Raw genomic sequence first — 15,712 nt, forward strand, 5'->3', positions numbered from 1 at the left:
AGGGCAGTGGCACGAGGAGATAAGGGCCATATAAATACAAAGGCAAAGATATGAGTTGTGAAAATACATATTATACAAGAAGAGGTGGGAGCGCTGGCTTCGGTCATTCAATTTGAATTAGGAAAAATCCCGCTCGGGTGAGACACGACACCTTATCCCACCCGGATCAGAGGACAATGAACCTTTGGACTCAGTGAGAAGTGCAGTAATCATATTCTTTCAACATAAATCAGTAACATAAAATATTTCAACAATATACACACCATGGCCAAATTGGCCACAGAATCAAGACTACTACTGAATAAAATGTCAAAACTTTATTACAGTCACATAGCCAATGTAATATAAATGGTGCCCAGCACTAAATAATAAACATACATGAAAACCATGAGCTGACCAAAACGTCTAAATAGATTAAGCCTACTAAATATCAATACAATTAAACACTCCAACAAGATAACACAAATTAATGACTCAATGGCTTGTGCAACAGAAACAGATTTCAAAGGAGTTGATGGTGACATAGGTCAATAATAAAATTTCAAACTCAAAGAGTTGTACATCCTCCAACTGCTCAGTGGGCACAACAAGTGCCAGGTGTTGTTTTCTGTCCATCCAGCAATCGTTCCCAAGCTCCTATAGACGTAACACAGTAGCTTTTCACTGTATCAAGCTAACGTTATAAATTCTATGGCAGGACCGGAGGCAAGGATTAAGTTGTTCCACTCGTTCGCTTTATTAACCAGCAGCCTTTGACAAACATGGAAAAGCTCAACATTATAATGAAAACTACAAGGCCCATGAATCCACGGGGAAAACTCCTCAAATCCATGAGCATCGTCCCCTTCAAGAACCCTCTGGATGCTCCTTCCCCCTCTTTCTTCACTGCTCCTGCAGCTGTGAGGATAAGTACCTTGCCTTCTATACTTCGAGTTGTGAATGCGCACGTTTACAGTGAGTGCTTGGCAAAATGGCAGTGAATGGTACACAGAAGTGTTTGAGTACAGTTCTGGTGCGCATACTGACTATCCCTGTTGGCATGTTGCTCCTTCGTGACTGCCTTTTCTTTGATCTGTGGTACTGGGCTTGTGGGTGTGTTAACGCGTCCCTTTATGATAATTTATTACACATCAGGACTCGTTTTAGGCCAATGAATCTTTTGACCCAGTTGAGAGACACCTTAGGACGAGATAGATAATCAATATGTCAGTCAATAATGTAATCAATATTTATCACAACAATACATTTAACTTTAGTCAAAGTCATTAATCAATTCAAAGCACTACCATTACCTTGCAGTCATGAATAACCACACCAGTTTAGTAGAATTTTATGAAGTTTTATTCCCTATTGATTACAATTCTAAGAGCAGATGCGTTAATCTCAAAACCAAGAAACATAATAGCATAGTCACGATATGGCAACTTTGGTAAGATTTCATTAAGGCGAGAATCACAAACAATTAGAAAACATCTAACTATGGTCCCTGTCAAAAGTAAGCAGTTGGTACCTAGAAAAGAAAAGCAAACAGACAAATCACAAATGCATTGTCATAATTACCCTCCAAAGTTTGGGTCAGCGCACAGGTTCAGTCTTCGTCTTCAGGACATCACTCAAATCGCCATCAGTCAGAACTCAGCTTCAGGGCAGATAGGGGCACTTCCCTCATAAGGAGGTAAAGTGTAAAATGGGCAATCTAAGGATGAGGATGGTTCTAAGCGAACCAATAAGTCACCAAACAGAGTGACAACGTTTCTGGATAAAATCAATAGCATTCTCTAACCCACCTAAATGGCTCCCGTGTCATTGGTTTTTATCCCTTTTTTGTCGTACATTCCCCTAAAATGTCATTCGTCGTTGGTTATACCCCACTATCTTTATCCAATTGGAAAATGCATTAGGTCATTAATCTTTCACCCCATATTATTTTACAGACACTTCATTGGTCCACATGATTGACATCTTCAGAGGTAGCACATCCGGTATGATTTCATCCTTCTGTAATTCTTTGCACATCTTTTGGTCAGTAGCTCCATTGTCTTCACCGGTTTGAATGACCTTGTACATTACATTAATCTACACTGTTGCATTTTGTCTAATATCACCCTACAAGCAATGAAGAATTTGTCAGAACCGATCTACTATGGTTACATTTCAGCTTCTAGTTTGAAGAAAACAAGGGGTCATGTCCTTTTGCGAGTCAGCACACTGCAAGATAGGAAAAATACATTTAATATGAGAGCCAGGCAGCTAAGCTTCGGCTCTCGCTAACTTAAGGCCTACAAAGATTTTAGCACAAATTCAATAATACAATCATTAATAATTAGTATAAACCTATTCAGTATAACAATTTTAAAGCATTTTAGTCATTATTATTAGTCCACGTGTACATTGGTGGCCACTCCCCGTGGTCACATTTCAAGTGCACGTTTAAGCAAAATTCACTACATCTGTGTCTATGCAGCATTATCACACATTAATTCATAAACATTTCATGTTAATATAGATTATATAAGCTACGCTCTCTCAGTCCGTCCTATGATGACGTTCGTCATCACACAAACCTTTCCCTTTCGACCTTTCACTTTAATTTTTCACCTTGCGCATAATGCGCATTTCAACATCTTGTCCCTTGTGTGAACTTTCCCAAATTTCATTAAACATTTTCTCCCTTTCGCTTTCCTCATTCCTTTTATTTCTCTTTGTCCAATTTCTCTTAATTTTGTCATTAATTTTGCATGCTCCCCATAAACCTAATAAACAGGCCAGAACAATTAATAGACCCCCTAATATTTTTGCAAGAACCCCATTCCAGATATTGCTAAACCAGCTCCCTACTCTGGCAATTCCTTTTCCCACTTTCTCCCACATTCCTGGTTCCTCCAAATCCTTTAAATCTGCACTATCTTTAGTTAGGTTAGTAAGCATACCTCTAATCTTTTTACTATTATCTGGTATATAGGAGCAACAATGACGCTCGTTGAGCATCTTGCAGACTCCGCCGCTCTTTGCTAAAAGAATTTCTAAAGCAAGCCGATTTTGAAGAGTCATAGCTCTTTCCGCAGCAAGTTCAGTATCCATCAGGAGTATAGCCCCTGTAAAATTTGTCAGCATGTTATCCACAATAGTAGACAACTTTCAAATCTTTATGGAGTTTAAGATAACCCCTACTAAAGGAATTATGGCTCCGAATATGTCACCAACGACAGCAGCGCTCTCTCTCGTTTTTGTCTAGTATGTTGTAATTCAGACGCTTTAGGTATTTGTTTTAAGTCATCAATCTGGTAAATCTTTGGGAAAACTATTCCCAAATAGTATGTCCTATACCATCCCTTAGGGAGACGGTAATAAGCATTAAGTCCACAGATATAATAGATCCCAGGGATCGCTGGATCCTGTCCATTTAACATGAATGTCCATTTACTCTGAAACAAAAACACATGCCTGCATTCACTCGTTCCCACAAATAAAGTGTCATGTTCAAATTTTGGCCCGTATATATGAAGCCTCCCTACATGTAATGCATCTATAGCTAATTTGCCTTGCGTCTTTATTGCAGTATAAGCATAATCATTTGCATATGTGCGTTTTTCTAGCCCTTTTTCTAATCTTTCTTTCAATGCTTTGCACCTATCATCAGTGTGATCTAAGAAGCTTTTCTCTACAGGTGTTAATAAGCAAGTCAGATTGTTGCGGTGTGCATAAGCTGTTCCAAATGTAAGTGTCGGTTCAAAGAAACCTAAATAATTTTATACTATGCTCTTTAGCTAATTTGTTCAGAAACTCAATCACTGGCACAAAAGAAAACACCACATCCAAATTTGAATAAAAATATTGCAGATGCTCCTGATTATAGAATCTTGTTAGTAGCAAACTACAACTTATCCCATATGTTAACGGCAAGCTATGATAAGTGACCCCTCCTTGCACTGATGAAGGAATCTTTGTACACACATAACAGTTTCTCGCATCCATGGTTTCAACATACTCATTCAGCAAGTGGTGGAAAACATTAGTGGAGAGTTCCCCTTTTGAATTAGTTCCCTCATGCAAGTGTTTTGTATCTTGCACAAACCTTTCCCACGGTGTTAGTGTTGTAGTCTCAGGTTTTGAAGCATTGTTAGTCGCTTTCTTATCCAACCATGGCATTCCCACAATCACACCTACAATTATTATTGCACACACAATACCTAATATAAGGCTTAACCAACCTCACACTTTACCCTTCTTGCTACTACCACTATTATAAGCCATGGTCTGTAAAGAATCAGAAAGCAGAAAAACTCAAAGCAAACAATCAGCTTGAGGACAATTTAAAAGCTCTTCTTTTTTTTTTTCTTGATGCAAAGTCTCTTTTTCTCACTGCGTGTATTTACAGCGCTTCACTCACTCCAGGACCCTTTTGTCAATCAGGTTAGCAGTTTGTCATAATCGGGTTTCAAAGTCAGGTTATCAGTGTCACATCCGGTAGTTTATAAGTCTCTTTCTCAGCTTTTCAGCTTTTAATTTCAATTTTCAATCTCAGTTCTAACACAGTCTGTTTCTCTGATTGATTTCAGGTACCGTAGCATTGGCCTGGTACTTCTCGATCAAAACAGAACGCTAGAAATTCTTGTTGCCATTCAGATGTCGTTGCATATGCCCATTCAGGACCTGCGTACCTTCTGTTTGCAGTTCTCTTTCTTTTTAACCTGCGTTCACTTTGCAATTCTCCTTCACTTAGATCCTCTACTCGGGATGTATCAATTTCTTCTGCTATTGTTTCACCTGGCACAACCTTTTCTTTCGCAGCCTGTTTCACTGGCCAGTTATCACCTTTATGCGTCTTCTTCCTGCTTGTCCTTTCAGGACGTTGAACAGCACCCTCCTGTTGTGCTATGGTGTTTTCTCTTGACGGACCTGAAACTGGTTCAGGGGATGCTGGTGTGCTTTGGCCTCTCTCTACTATTTCCCCTTTTTCTTCTTCTGGGTCTGTAACAGGTTCAAGTTCTAACCCGTATCCATCTACTTCTGGGAGAACCTCTCCTTGTCTTACTTCTCCTGCTGCCTCTAATGAGATAGGCTCACTGTCACCTCTCTCGAACTCGTTTACTGTTTGAGGGACTAGGCTGTTCTCAGCGGGCTCTCCTGCAGTCTCAGTTCCTCCTTGGCTACTTTCTGGCCCTGAGACTTCCTTCTCTGGAACTACTGAGTCAGAAACTTCAAGTTCCTCATCAGTCGCACACTTTACCTTCTTTGTGTGACTAGCATGTATCCAGTTTGGAACGCCTGCACATTTCACAGCAGTGGTTGTTGTCAGTATTACTTGATATGGCCCCTTCCAGCGCGGCTCCAAACACGACTTTCTCAGGGCTTCTTGACAACCACCCAGTCACCATTCTGCAGGGTGTGACCTGGATCACTGATCGGTGGCAATGTGTTGGCTTCCACCTGGTGGGAAAAAGAGCGAACCACATCAGCCAAACCTTTGCAGTAGTCCAACACCATATCATCCGTGATATTCAGAAGAGCATTTGCAGGTACTGCGGGCAACCTCATAGCTCTGCCCATAAGGATCTCATGGGGTGATAGTCCTGTCTTCTTATCAGGTGTGTTTCTCATGGACATCAGCTCTAAAGGCAATGCATCTGGCCATTTCATATTGGTGGCTGCGCACATTTTTGCCATTCTCGACTTCAAGGTACCATTCATTTGTTCTACTAGTCCTGATGCTTCACGGCGGTAGCTACAATGCAGCTTCTGTTCAATGTCTAATGCAGCACACAAGAGCTTAATCACCTCATTGTCGAAGTGTCTGCCCCTATCTGATTCTAAAGAGACCGGAAAACCGAACCTTTGTATTAGTTCTCTAAGCAACAACTTTGCAACTGTGAGACTGTCATTTCTACGTGTGGGGTAAGCTTCAATCCAATGGCTGAAAACACACACAGTCACCAAAACGTACCTCAATCCTCCACTAACAGGCATCTCAATGAAATCCATTTGCATTCTGCTAAATGGACCAGCTCTCCCTATGTGACTCAAAGTTACCACAGTTCCTTTTCCGGCATTCATCTGTTGACTAGCCAATTTTGAATGACCTGATCATTGCATCTCTCCCAAGATGTGCCTGTCCATGATAAAGCCCTGCAAATTGTGACAAAAGACTGTTGGGCAAAACCAGTTTCCCTTCCTCTGAGACCCATAAGTCGTCAGCTCTCTGAACACATTGCATTCTCCGCCAGGAGCGTTTCTCTTCCCTGCTAGCACGATCCTGTAGTGATTTTAGCTCATCTAGTGTATCAACCACTCTTAATGCAAAGTTCAAGCATGTTTCATTTTCAGTTTGTGGTAACAATTCCCACTGGTCCTTGAACGATATACAGTTCAATGCGCAAAACCTTGCGACTTGATCTGCATAGCCGTTTCCCATGGACACAAAGTCTTGTGACTTAACATGAGCATTGCATTTCACCACGCCAATTTCAAGAGGTAACTGAATCGCATGTAACAAATCCTTAATCTGTTTGCCATTTTTCACTGGAGAACCAGAAGAGGTCACGAAACCTCTCTGTGACCACAATTGGCCAAAATCATGTACAATGCCGAATCCGTATCTGCTGTCTGTATAGATAGTGACTTTCAGGTTTTCGGTTGCGTGGCATGCCTTAGTAAGGGCAATTAGCTCTGCCACTTGTGCGGAATACACTCTCTCGAGCCAGGAAGCTTCAATAATACCAGCTATTGTACATGCAGCATAACCGGCTCTCAGTATTCCGACTGAGTCTCTCAAACAGGATCCATCAACAAACATAACGCAGTCATTTTCTTTTAACTGTGTATCTTGAATGTGAGGTCGGGGCTTGGTACATAGTTCTGTCACCTCAAGACAATCATGCTCCACTTCCTGTTCATTATTATTCTCGGTACTTTCAACAGGAAGTAGAGTTGCCGGGTTCACTACAGTACATCGCTTCAATGAGACATTAGGCGACCCCAAAATAATTATCTCATATCGGGTAAGTCAGGCATTTGTCATGTGCTGGGTTTTAGTTCAAGTCAACAGAATTTCAACTGAATGTGGAACCATTACTGTTAAGGGATGTCCCATCACTATGCCTTCACACTGTGTAAGGCTTTGACCAACTGCTGCAACTGCGCACAAACAACCCGGTAAGGCTGCTGTGACTGGGTCCAAGGTAGCTGAAAAATATGCTACAGGACGGTTTGCACCTCCATGGACCTGTGTCAAGACAGACAAAGAACAAGCATCACGTTCATGACAAAACAGTAGAAAAGGCTTTGTATAATCAGGCATACCCAAAGCTGGTGCCCTGCACATGCACTCTCTCAATTCCATGAATGACTCAAGCTCTTCCTTGGATAGGATTATGGTATACGGTTCATCCTTAGTTTCTTTGCCTGTCAGCTTTATCAATGGTTTAGAGATAATTGAAAAGTTGGGTATCCACTGGCGACAGTAGCCCACCATTCCCAAAAACATCCTGACATCTCTTTTTGTTGTCGGGGGGTTCATGTGCAAAATAGCTGTCACCCTTTCTTTTAATATTCTTCTGGACCCTTTCTCAATCAAGTGTCCTAAGTATTTCACCTCTTTCTGACAGTACTGCAGCTTCTTTGGCGACACTTTATGTCCGTTCTTTCCCAAATGGTTCAATAAGGCAATTGTGTCATACCTGCAGTCATCTCTTGTTCTGGACGCAATTAGCAAGTCATCAATGTACTGCACTAGAGTCAAACTGAAAGGCAGTACTAAGGACTCCAAATCCTTCTTCAATATCTGATTGAAGATGGAAGGTGACTAAGAAAATCCTTGAGGAATTCTGCACCAACTGTACACCTTGTCCAGGAATTTGAAACTGAATAAAAATTGGCTGTTCTCATGAAGAGGCACCGAAAAGAAGGCTTGGCACAAGTCTACAACGGTCAACCATTCTGCATCACACGGAACCTGGAACATAATCACTGCTGCGTTCGGCACTATAGGGCAACATTTTACCACAATCTTGTTTATTTTCCTCAAGTCCTGCACAATTCAAACCTTCCCACAAGGCTTTTTAAGACCCATTATTGGTGAATTACATGGGCTGCTCAACACTTCTTTCAGAACTTCTTGCTTTACAAAATTCGCAATTATTTGTGACACCTGAATGAAGACATCTTGTGCCATGTGGTACTGCGGCACCTGGGGAAACACTGCATTCGGCTTCACTTGTACTTTAACTGGTTATACTCTTTTATCAGTCCCACTTCCTTTCCTGTTAAGTCCCACACTTTCTCTGTCACTGTTCCCTGTAACTCAGCTGGTAAGTCAGTCACTGTAAGCATTGGGAATAAGGTTATCAAAGGGTAATCTTCAGTTGCGGTCTCTGTCTCTAACTCTGAGAACTGACCATCATTCCCTTCATCATCACTGTTTGTCTGCACCTCAATTCCATTGTTGGACCAGGTAATCGAACATTTCGTCTTGCACAGCAAGTCTCTTCCCAGTAGGGACACGGGACTTGAATCGCAGGCTACAAATTTATGTAGTCCTTGAAAGTTGCCAATCTCAACCTGAACCGAATCAGTAATCGGATTTGTCAAATACTGGTTTGCTACTCCTACCACTCTTATGGTACGCCCTGAAAGTGGCAGTTTTGGAACCGCTGCACTCCCGACTGTAGAGCGTGTAGCTCCGGTGTCAACCAAGAATGAAACCTTGTGACCCATCACCTTTCCTTCTACATAGGGTCCCCTCTGATCTACTTCTAAGGATGCTGCAAGCCTGCACTCTTCACTGTCTGAACTGTCATCCGACCATTCCTCATTCATTCCATCTTCACCATGTAATGGGAATTGCTGTACTGTATTATTATGGCTCACTACTTGACCTGTGACCTGCTGAGGAAGCATCACCTGTTGCTGTCCCATTGGAGCTAATGGTAATTGCATTTGCTGTCTAGGTACCATAGGAACCTGCTGTTGTACTTGGTGCATTTGTACTGGTTGAACACGCGGCATTTGCATTTGCTGCATGGGCTGTAGCCCCTGCATCTGAACCATGTTATTTTGGAAGTTCTGAATTTGACTTCTCATTTTTGGACCTCTCACATTTTGTAATGTACCGACATTTGTGCTTTGTTGAACGACACCATCCTGCACCGCATTCAGACATTCCCGCTTCCAATGCCCCACGCCTCCGCACGCGTGACATGGTGACATCCTTTTCATTCCTTGTACGTCATTTTGAACTAGAACAGTGTTTAAATCTGGACCGCGATTCACAAAACCTCGACCTCAGCCTCTTGGTTGTGCCTGAAACACGCCATTCCCTTGTGGCTGTTGTACCATCTGCTGGATTCCATTCCCTTGCATACCAGCTTGCGCTGCCCTTATCTGCATCACCATCACTTTCTCCTTCAACTTTCTCTGCTACAGCTCAATCTCGTCACTACAGTATTTCGCATACTGTAACACCTCATCAATCGGCTTCGCTTGCCAACAGATCAAAGGATTCTTAATCAGCTGTGTCAGAAACCATTCAGCATTTACATCAAACCCAGAAACTGATTCAACAGCATTTAGAAAAAAGCCAAACAAAAATATGAAAGGCATTATGACAAGAAACATTGTGAGGGACCGCAATATCAACCAGGTGACAAAGTGTGGCTTTCCACAAAACATATAGACTTCAAGAAGAAGCACATGTTTAACCCCAAATTCATAGGTCCTTATACTGTCCTTCAGCAAATCAATCCTGTGACCTATAAACTACAATTGCCCAAATCCTTACGGATTCATCCAGTGTTCCACACTTCCCTCTTGAAAAAGGCAGTCCAAAAGGTCCACCCTCATCCAGCTCCTGCTCTAGTACAAGGGGAAGAAAAATACGAAGTCAAGAAAGTGTTGGATTCTAAACTGAGAGGGCGTAATCTATGGTACTTAATCTCATGGAAAGGTTATGGTCCTGAAAGTAACTCATGGGCAAGTCTCTTCCCAGTAGGGACACAGGACTTTAATCGCAGACTACAAATTTATGTAGTCCTTGAAAGTTGCCAATCTCAACCTGAACCGAATCAGTAATCGGATTTGTCAAATACTAGTTTGCTACTCCTACCACTCTTATGGTACGCCCTGAAAGTCGCAGTTTTGGAACCTCTGCACTCCTGACTGTAGAGTGTGTAGCTCCGGTGTCAACCAAGAATGAAACCTTGTGACCCATCACCTTTCCTTCTACATAGGGTCCCCTCTGATCTACTTCTAAGGATGCTGCAAGCCTGCACTCTTCACTGTCTGAATTGTCATCTGACCATTCTTCATTCATTCCATCTTCACCACGTAATGGGAATTGCTGTACTGTATTATTTTGGCTCACTACTTGACCTGTGACCTGCTGAGGAAGCATCACCTGTTGCTGTCCCATTGGAGCTAATGGTAATTGCATTTGCTGTCTAGGCACCATAGGAACCTGCTGTTGTACTTGCTGCATTTGTACTGGTTGAACACGCGGCATTTGCTGCATGGGCTGTAGCCCCTGCATCTGAACCATGTTATTTTGGAAGTTCTGACTTTGACTTCTCATTTTTGGACCGCTCACATTTTGTAATGTACCGACATTTGTGATTTGTTGAACGACACCATCCTGCACCGCATTCGGACATTCCCACTTCCAATGCCCCACGCCCCGCACGCGTGACATGGTGACATCCTTTTCATTCCTTATACGTCATTTTGAACTACAACAGTGTTCAAATTTGGACCGCGATTCACAAAACCTCGACCTCAGCCTCTTGGTTGTGCCTGAAACACGCCATTCGCTTGTGGCTGCTGCTGTACCATCTGCTGGATTCCATTCCCTTGCATACCAGCCTGCGCTGCCCTTATCTGCATCACCATCACTTTCTCCTTCAACTTTCTCTGCTTCAGCTCAATCTCGTCACTACAGTATTTCGCATACTGTAACACCTCATCAATCAGCTTCGCTTGCCAACAGATCAAATGATTCTTAATCATCTGGCTAACCTCTGGTCTCAGCCCTTCCACAAATCTAAACACGAGATGGTTCATGTCTTTCGGCTCAATAGTCTCAGTACCGCTGTAGTGTTTGAACGCTTTCAAAAACCTCTCATAGTAAGCATGTATCGATTCTTTAACCTCCTGTGAGGTCCGGTCGATTTTCTGCCAATCAGTCACTTTCGGCGACACTTTCTGCTTCAAAAACTCAATCACTTTATGATAGTACTTCATCACCTCCTCAGAGGGTGCTCCGGTCGCCTTATCCCTTGCCGGCTCCTGTGTTGGCCAGTCCACACCTCTCTTGCACTCAAGCCATAAGTTGGGCGGAACAATGATCTCAAACAAAGTATTTAAGTCTTCCCAGAGACACTTTGCAAGCTTCACAAACCTATGTGTCTGCTGATACCACTCTATCGGCTTCTCCCTCAACCGCGGATAATCATTTGTGAATGACAGAATGTCTCCCCTGGACCACGGTACACGGACTAAAACCCCACCAGCTGTTTCTCTCATCGGTATCATCTTTACTGATCCTGTATCTGGTGAAGCTTTAGCCTGACTTGATCCCGGACTGTCACTTTTCTCCTTATCTCCTTTCTTTGCCCATCTGCCTTCCTATTTTTCTAAAGCTCCCCAGATATGAGCACTTTGCAGTATTTCCTTTAGATGTGCTTTCATTCCGGCAGACCTCATGTGCTTGAAGTCCTTTGAGTCAAAGTCTAGTCTGTAGCTTCTTTTCAAATGTTTAGTATTCTCAATATCGATATTGTATTTGTCTGCAAGGCTCGCCAATCTCTGATGTACTTTACCTACTTCTTTAGTGATTTTAGGGCACAGATATCTCAATTCTGCTTCTATATATGACTCTAATCTGTTTACCCCCATTGTTCCCTCCACTAATTCAGCAGCCTCTACTCCCAGTCTCACAAAGTTCAGGTACTCATCTTTCTCAGACCTTTCTAACCTCTCTACAGTTGCTGCGGTTTTCGGAGCGTAAGTTTTTTCTAACCACTCATTCACTTGTTGTACCGTAAAACCTTGCAGTGAAATATTCATTGGCAAATGTGAAGCATTTGTACTTATTGACTGCGGGGTTGGAATACCTAGCCCTGCCTGTCTCATTGCCTCCAACAGGGTTTCAACCGTGCTAAGGTCTAACAAAGACCTTGGTCTTTCGACTGATTGCTCACCCGGGGCCATTAACTGGGGAGTTCCTATGGACCCTCCTCTTATTGCATATTGGGTCATTAATCCCTGATCACACACACCAGGCTTACCTTGCGCATACAATGGCACCGGTGGACCAACAGTAATAGGTAATGACATGGCAGCTGGTGTCTGACCTGGTCCCAAACCCCGTGGAGCAGCAACTCCAAAGGTTTGATTCTCTGAAGTCTGGGCAGGTGCTAATGGAGGTGCTGTTGCTGGATTATACCCTGGTATCAGCTGCTGCTGCGGCTGGGGCAGCAATTGTGGAGTTGGCTCAATCTGTATTAACCTCGATTTTGTATATATCGGGTCTGACGGCACTATCAGATTTGTAGTAGTCTCTAGTACTGGGACGTCTCGATAGATTCTCTGTATCTGCGGTGGAGGTTGCAACTGTATTTGCATGTCTGGTGCAGGGGGTACACTGACACCATTCTGTATCAAACCCGTATCACTAGTCTGTACTGTATCAGTAACTCCCTTCTCCTGCGTCTGGTTCCCAGGACCCGGATTAGTGCTCGGGACACTGTCGCTTACTGCATAAGGTGGTGAGCGATCATGCAATAACTGATTTAGGAATTCTTCATCGTCTGAATCATCTTCTTCTATCCAAGATCTCTTAGTCTCTTTAGGCTTACTAGAGTCTTTGTCTGTTTTACATGTGGCTTTCTTCCCCTGGGACTTGTCTCCCTGTGCTATTGCTGGGAACAATTTGAGTCTGTCAACTATTCCTCGTCTCCACATTTAGCTCTCATTGTCCCATCTAGCCTCAGCTAAAGTCTTTTCTGCTCTTTTTATTCTCCTTTCAAATTTCTGCTGTCTTTGTTTAATAGCCATTAAATCCCAGACTGCTAATGCCTTGTACTGTGCTGGCCTCGAGGCGGCTTTTTTACACTTAACATCCACCTCAAATTCTCTAGAAGTCTCATATTGAATGTTCCGTGCTCCAGGAACGCCAAACATCCCTCTTTTTCTGTCAGTTTGCACCACTGCTTCATCCACAAACAAGGCGCGGCACCCTTTTCCCCCATGACTATATAAGCTGGAGTACCCTCAGGCGGTGTAGGCTCCCCTTCACTCGCCATAATGTATGCGTCTCCCTTCAGAGTGCTCTTAAAAGCTTTGATAAAATTCGTCTTTGCGTCTTTTCTTTTGCTGTATTTAATCAGAAAGTGACTTTAATTCCTAGGACACTCTTCACCCACCTTTCTCAACCTATTGCCTCTCACGGACGGCAGCCAATCCGTGCGCGACCCCTCTCGGCAACTGACCTATCTCAGCGCGGCACCACTGACGTCACACTCACACACACTGCAGCTGACAAAGTCTTGCGGCTCGTCCGCCCCTCACTAGATTCACACCAAACTAATGCAAAATTACTGCGAGCACCTTTAACAACAACAACAACAACTCAAATTTGCCGGTTTACTACAGGAAGGGTACACATTCGCTTCAGAACTTTACAGAGATTTCACTTGAAGCCTCGGCCGCTACTTTGTCCTTCTCAGTTCCCGCACCCGCAAGCAGAATTCGACCCGCAAATCCTACTCTCAACTTGTCAATGGTTCGTTCTAGTGCACTTTAGAACTTGCCAAATCTCCATCGAAGGTTTCACACACACAATTGACTCAAACTCGACTTGTCAACCACGCCCGATTAACCTAATTAAACTGCACAAATTACAACATAAACCCAAGTGTCTCCTACACTTGTCAATATACTCCGGAGTCTTAGACCACGACGGGTCGGTACATTAACAACCAACCACGTGGATAATTTTGAGCACAAAGCTCCACACTCATATGAAGTACGCCGACTTCCCTACTCTCATACTGCAGAGTACGCCCACTCCACCCAAAACAACATTACCTGGCCTAAATATACACAAACTTCACAAATCACCTGCAAAATGCATAAGCTGAGCAAGCGCAAATCCTACACCACACATGCTAAAACGCCACGAACATTCCCAACTCAATTAGGCAGGCTCCGAGATCCCAGGAAAGTCGTGGTGAATTTAGAAACGCATCATATCTCCAATTTGTATTATCTCAGAAAAACAATCTAAACAATAATTTTCCGTCCTAGGGCCCCAAAGGGCCAAACCATCCTCTGCTACCAGAACTGTTAACGCATCACTTTATGATAATTAATTACACATCCGGACTCGTTTTAGGCCAATTAATCTTTTGACCCATTTGAGAGACACCTTAGGACGAGATAGCTAATCAATATGTCAATCAATACGTCAATAATGTCATCAATATTTATCACAACAATACATTTCACTTTAGTCAAAGTCATTAATCAATTCGAAGCACTACCATGACCTTGCAGTCATGAATAACCACACCAGTTTAGCAGAATTTTATGAAGTTTTATTCCCTATTGATTACAATTCTAAGAGCAGATGCGTTAATCTCAAAACCAAGAAACATAATAGCATAGTCACGATATGGCAACTTTGGTAAGATTTCATTAAGGCGAGAATCACAAACATCAGAACATAACACGGCGTGAACATAGATCAATTTAGCAGAGTGTCAATAACGCGTCAGTTCAACAAAGCATTGATTCAGTCGATTTTCTATTTGCGTCAGTTTAGTGAACACCTGCCCTAACCACTGATTAGCTTTGGCATGTTGGGCTTCATGCTAAATAATTTAGAACACCAATTTGGAAAACATCTAACTATGGTCCCTGTCAAAAGTAAGCAGTTGGTACCTAGAAAGGAAAAGCAAACAGACAAATCACAAATGAATTGTCATAATTACCCTCCAAAGTTTGGGTCAGCGCACAGGTTCAGACTTCGTCTTCAGGACATCAGTCAAATCGCCATCAGTCAGAACTCAGCTCCAGGGCAGATAGGGGCACTTCCCTCATAAGGAGGTTAAATGTAAAATGGGCAATCTAAGGATGAGGATGGTTCTAAGCGAACCAATAAGTCACCAAACAGAGTGACAAAGTTTCTGGATAAAATCAATAGCATTCTCTAACCCACCTAAATGGCACCCGTGTCATGGGTTTTTATCCCTTTTTTGTCGTACATTCCCCTAAAATGTCATTGGTCGTTGGTTATATCCCACTATCTTTATCCAATTGGAAAATGCATTAGGTCATTAATCTTTCACCCCATATTATTTTACAGACACTTCATTGGTCCACATGATTGACATCTTCAGAGGTAGCACGTCCGGTATGATTTCATCCTTCTGTAATTCTTTGCACATCTTTTGGTCAGTAGCTCCATTGTCTTCACCGGTTTGAATGACCTTGTACATTACATTAATCTACACTGTTGCATTTTGTCTAATAACACCCTACAAGCAATGAAGAATTTGTGAGAACGGATCTACTATGGTTACATTTCAGCTTCTAGTTTGAAGAAAACAAGGGGTCATGTCCTTTTGCGAGTCAGCACACTGCAAGATAGGAAAAATACATTTAATATGAGAGCCAGGCAGCTAAGCTTCGGCTCATGCTAACTTAAGGCCTACAAAGATTT

At 42.7% G+C, this 15,712-nt stretch overlaps 1 long non-coding RNA gene across 1 annotated transcript in view; it reads right to left on the bottom strand.

Moving 5' to 3' along the window:
- Positions 1–424: 424 nt before the first annotated feature.
- LOC138247347 (uncharacterized) overlaps positions 425–15,712 on the bottom strand; it is a 73,948-nt gene continuing 58,660 nt past the window's right edge. The window contains exon 3 of the long non-coding RNA XR_011194457.1: positions 425–1,179. This is a non-coding gene — a long non-coding RNA (uncharacterized lncRNA). The remainder of the gene's footprint in view (positions 1,180–15,712) is intronic.

The sequence above is a fragment of the Pleurodeles waltl genome, chromosome 7 (assembly GCF_031143425.1).
Source record: "Pleurodeles waltl isolate 20211129_DDA chromosome 7, aPleWal1.hap1.20221129, whole genome shotgun sequence".
NCBI lineage: Eukaryota > Metazoa > Chordata > Amphibia > Caudata > Salamandridae > Pleurodeles > Pleurodeles waltl.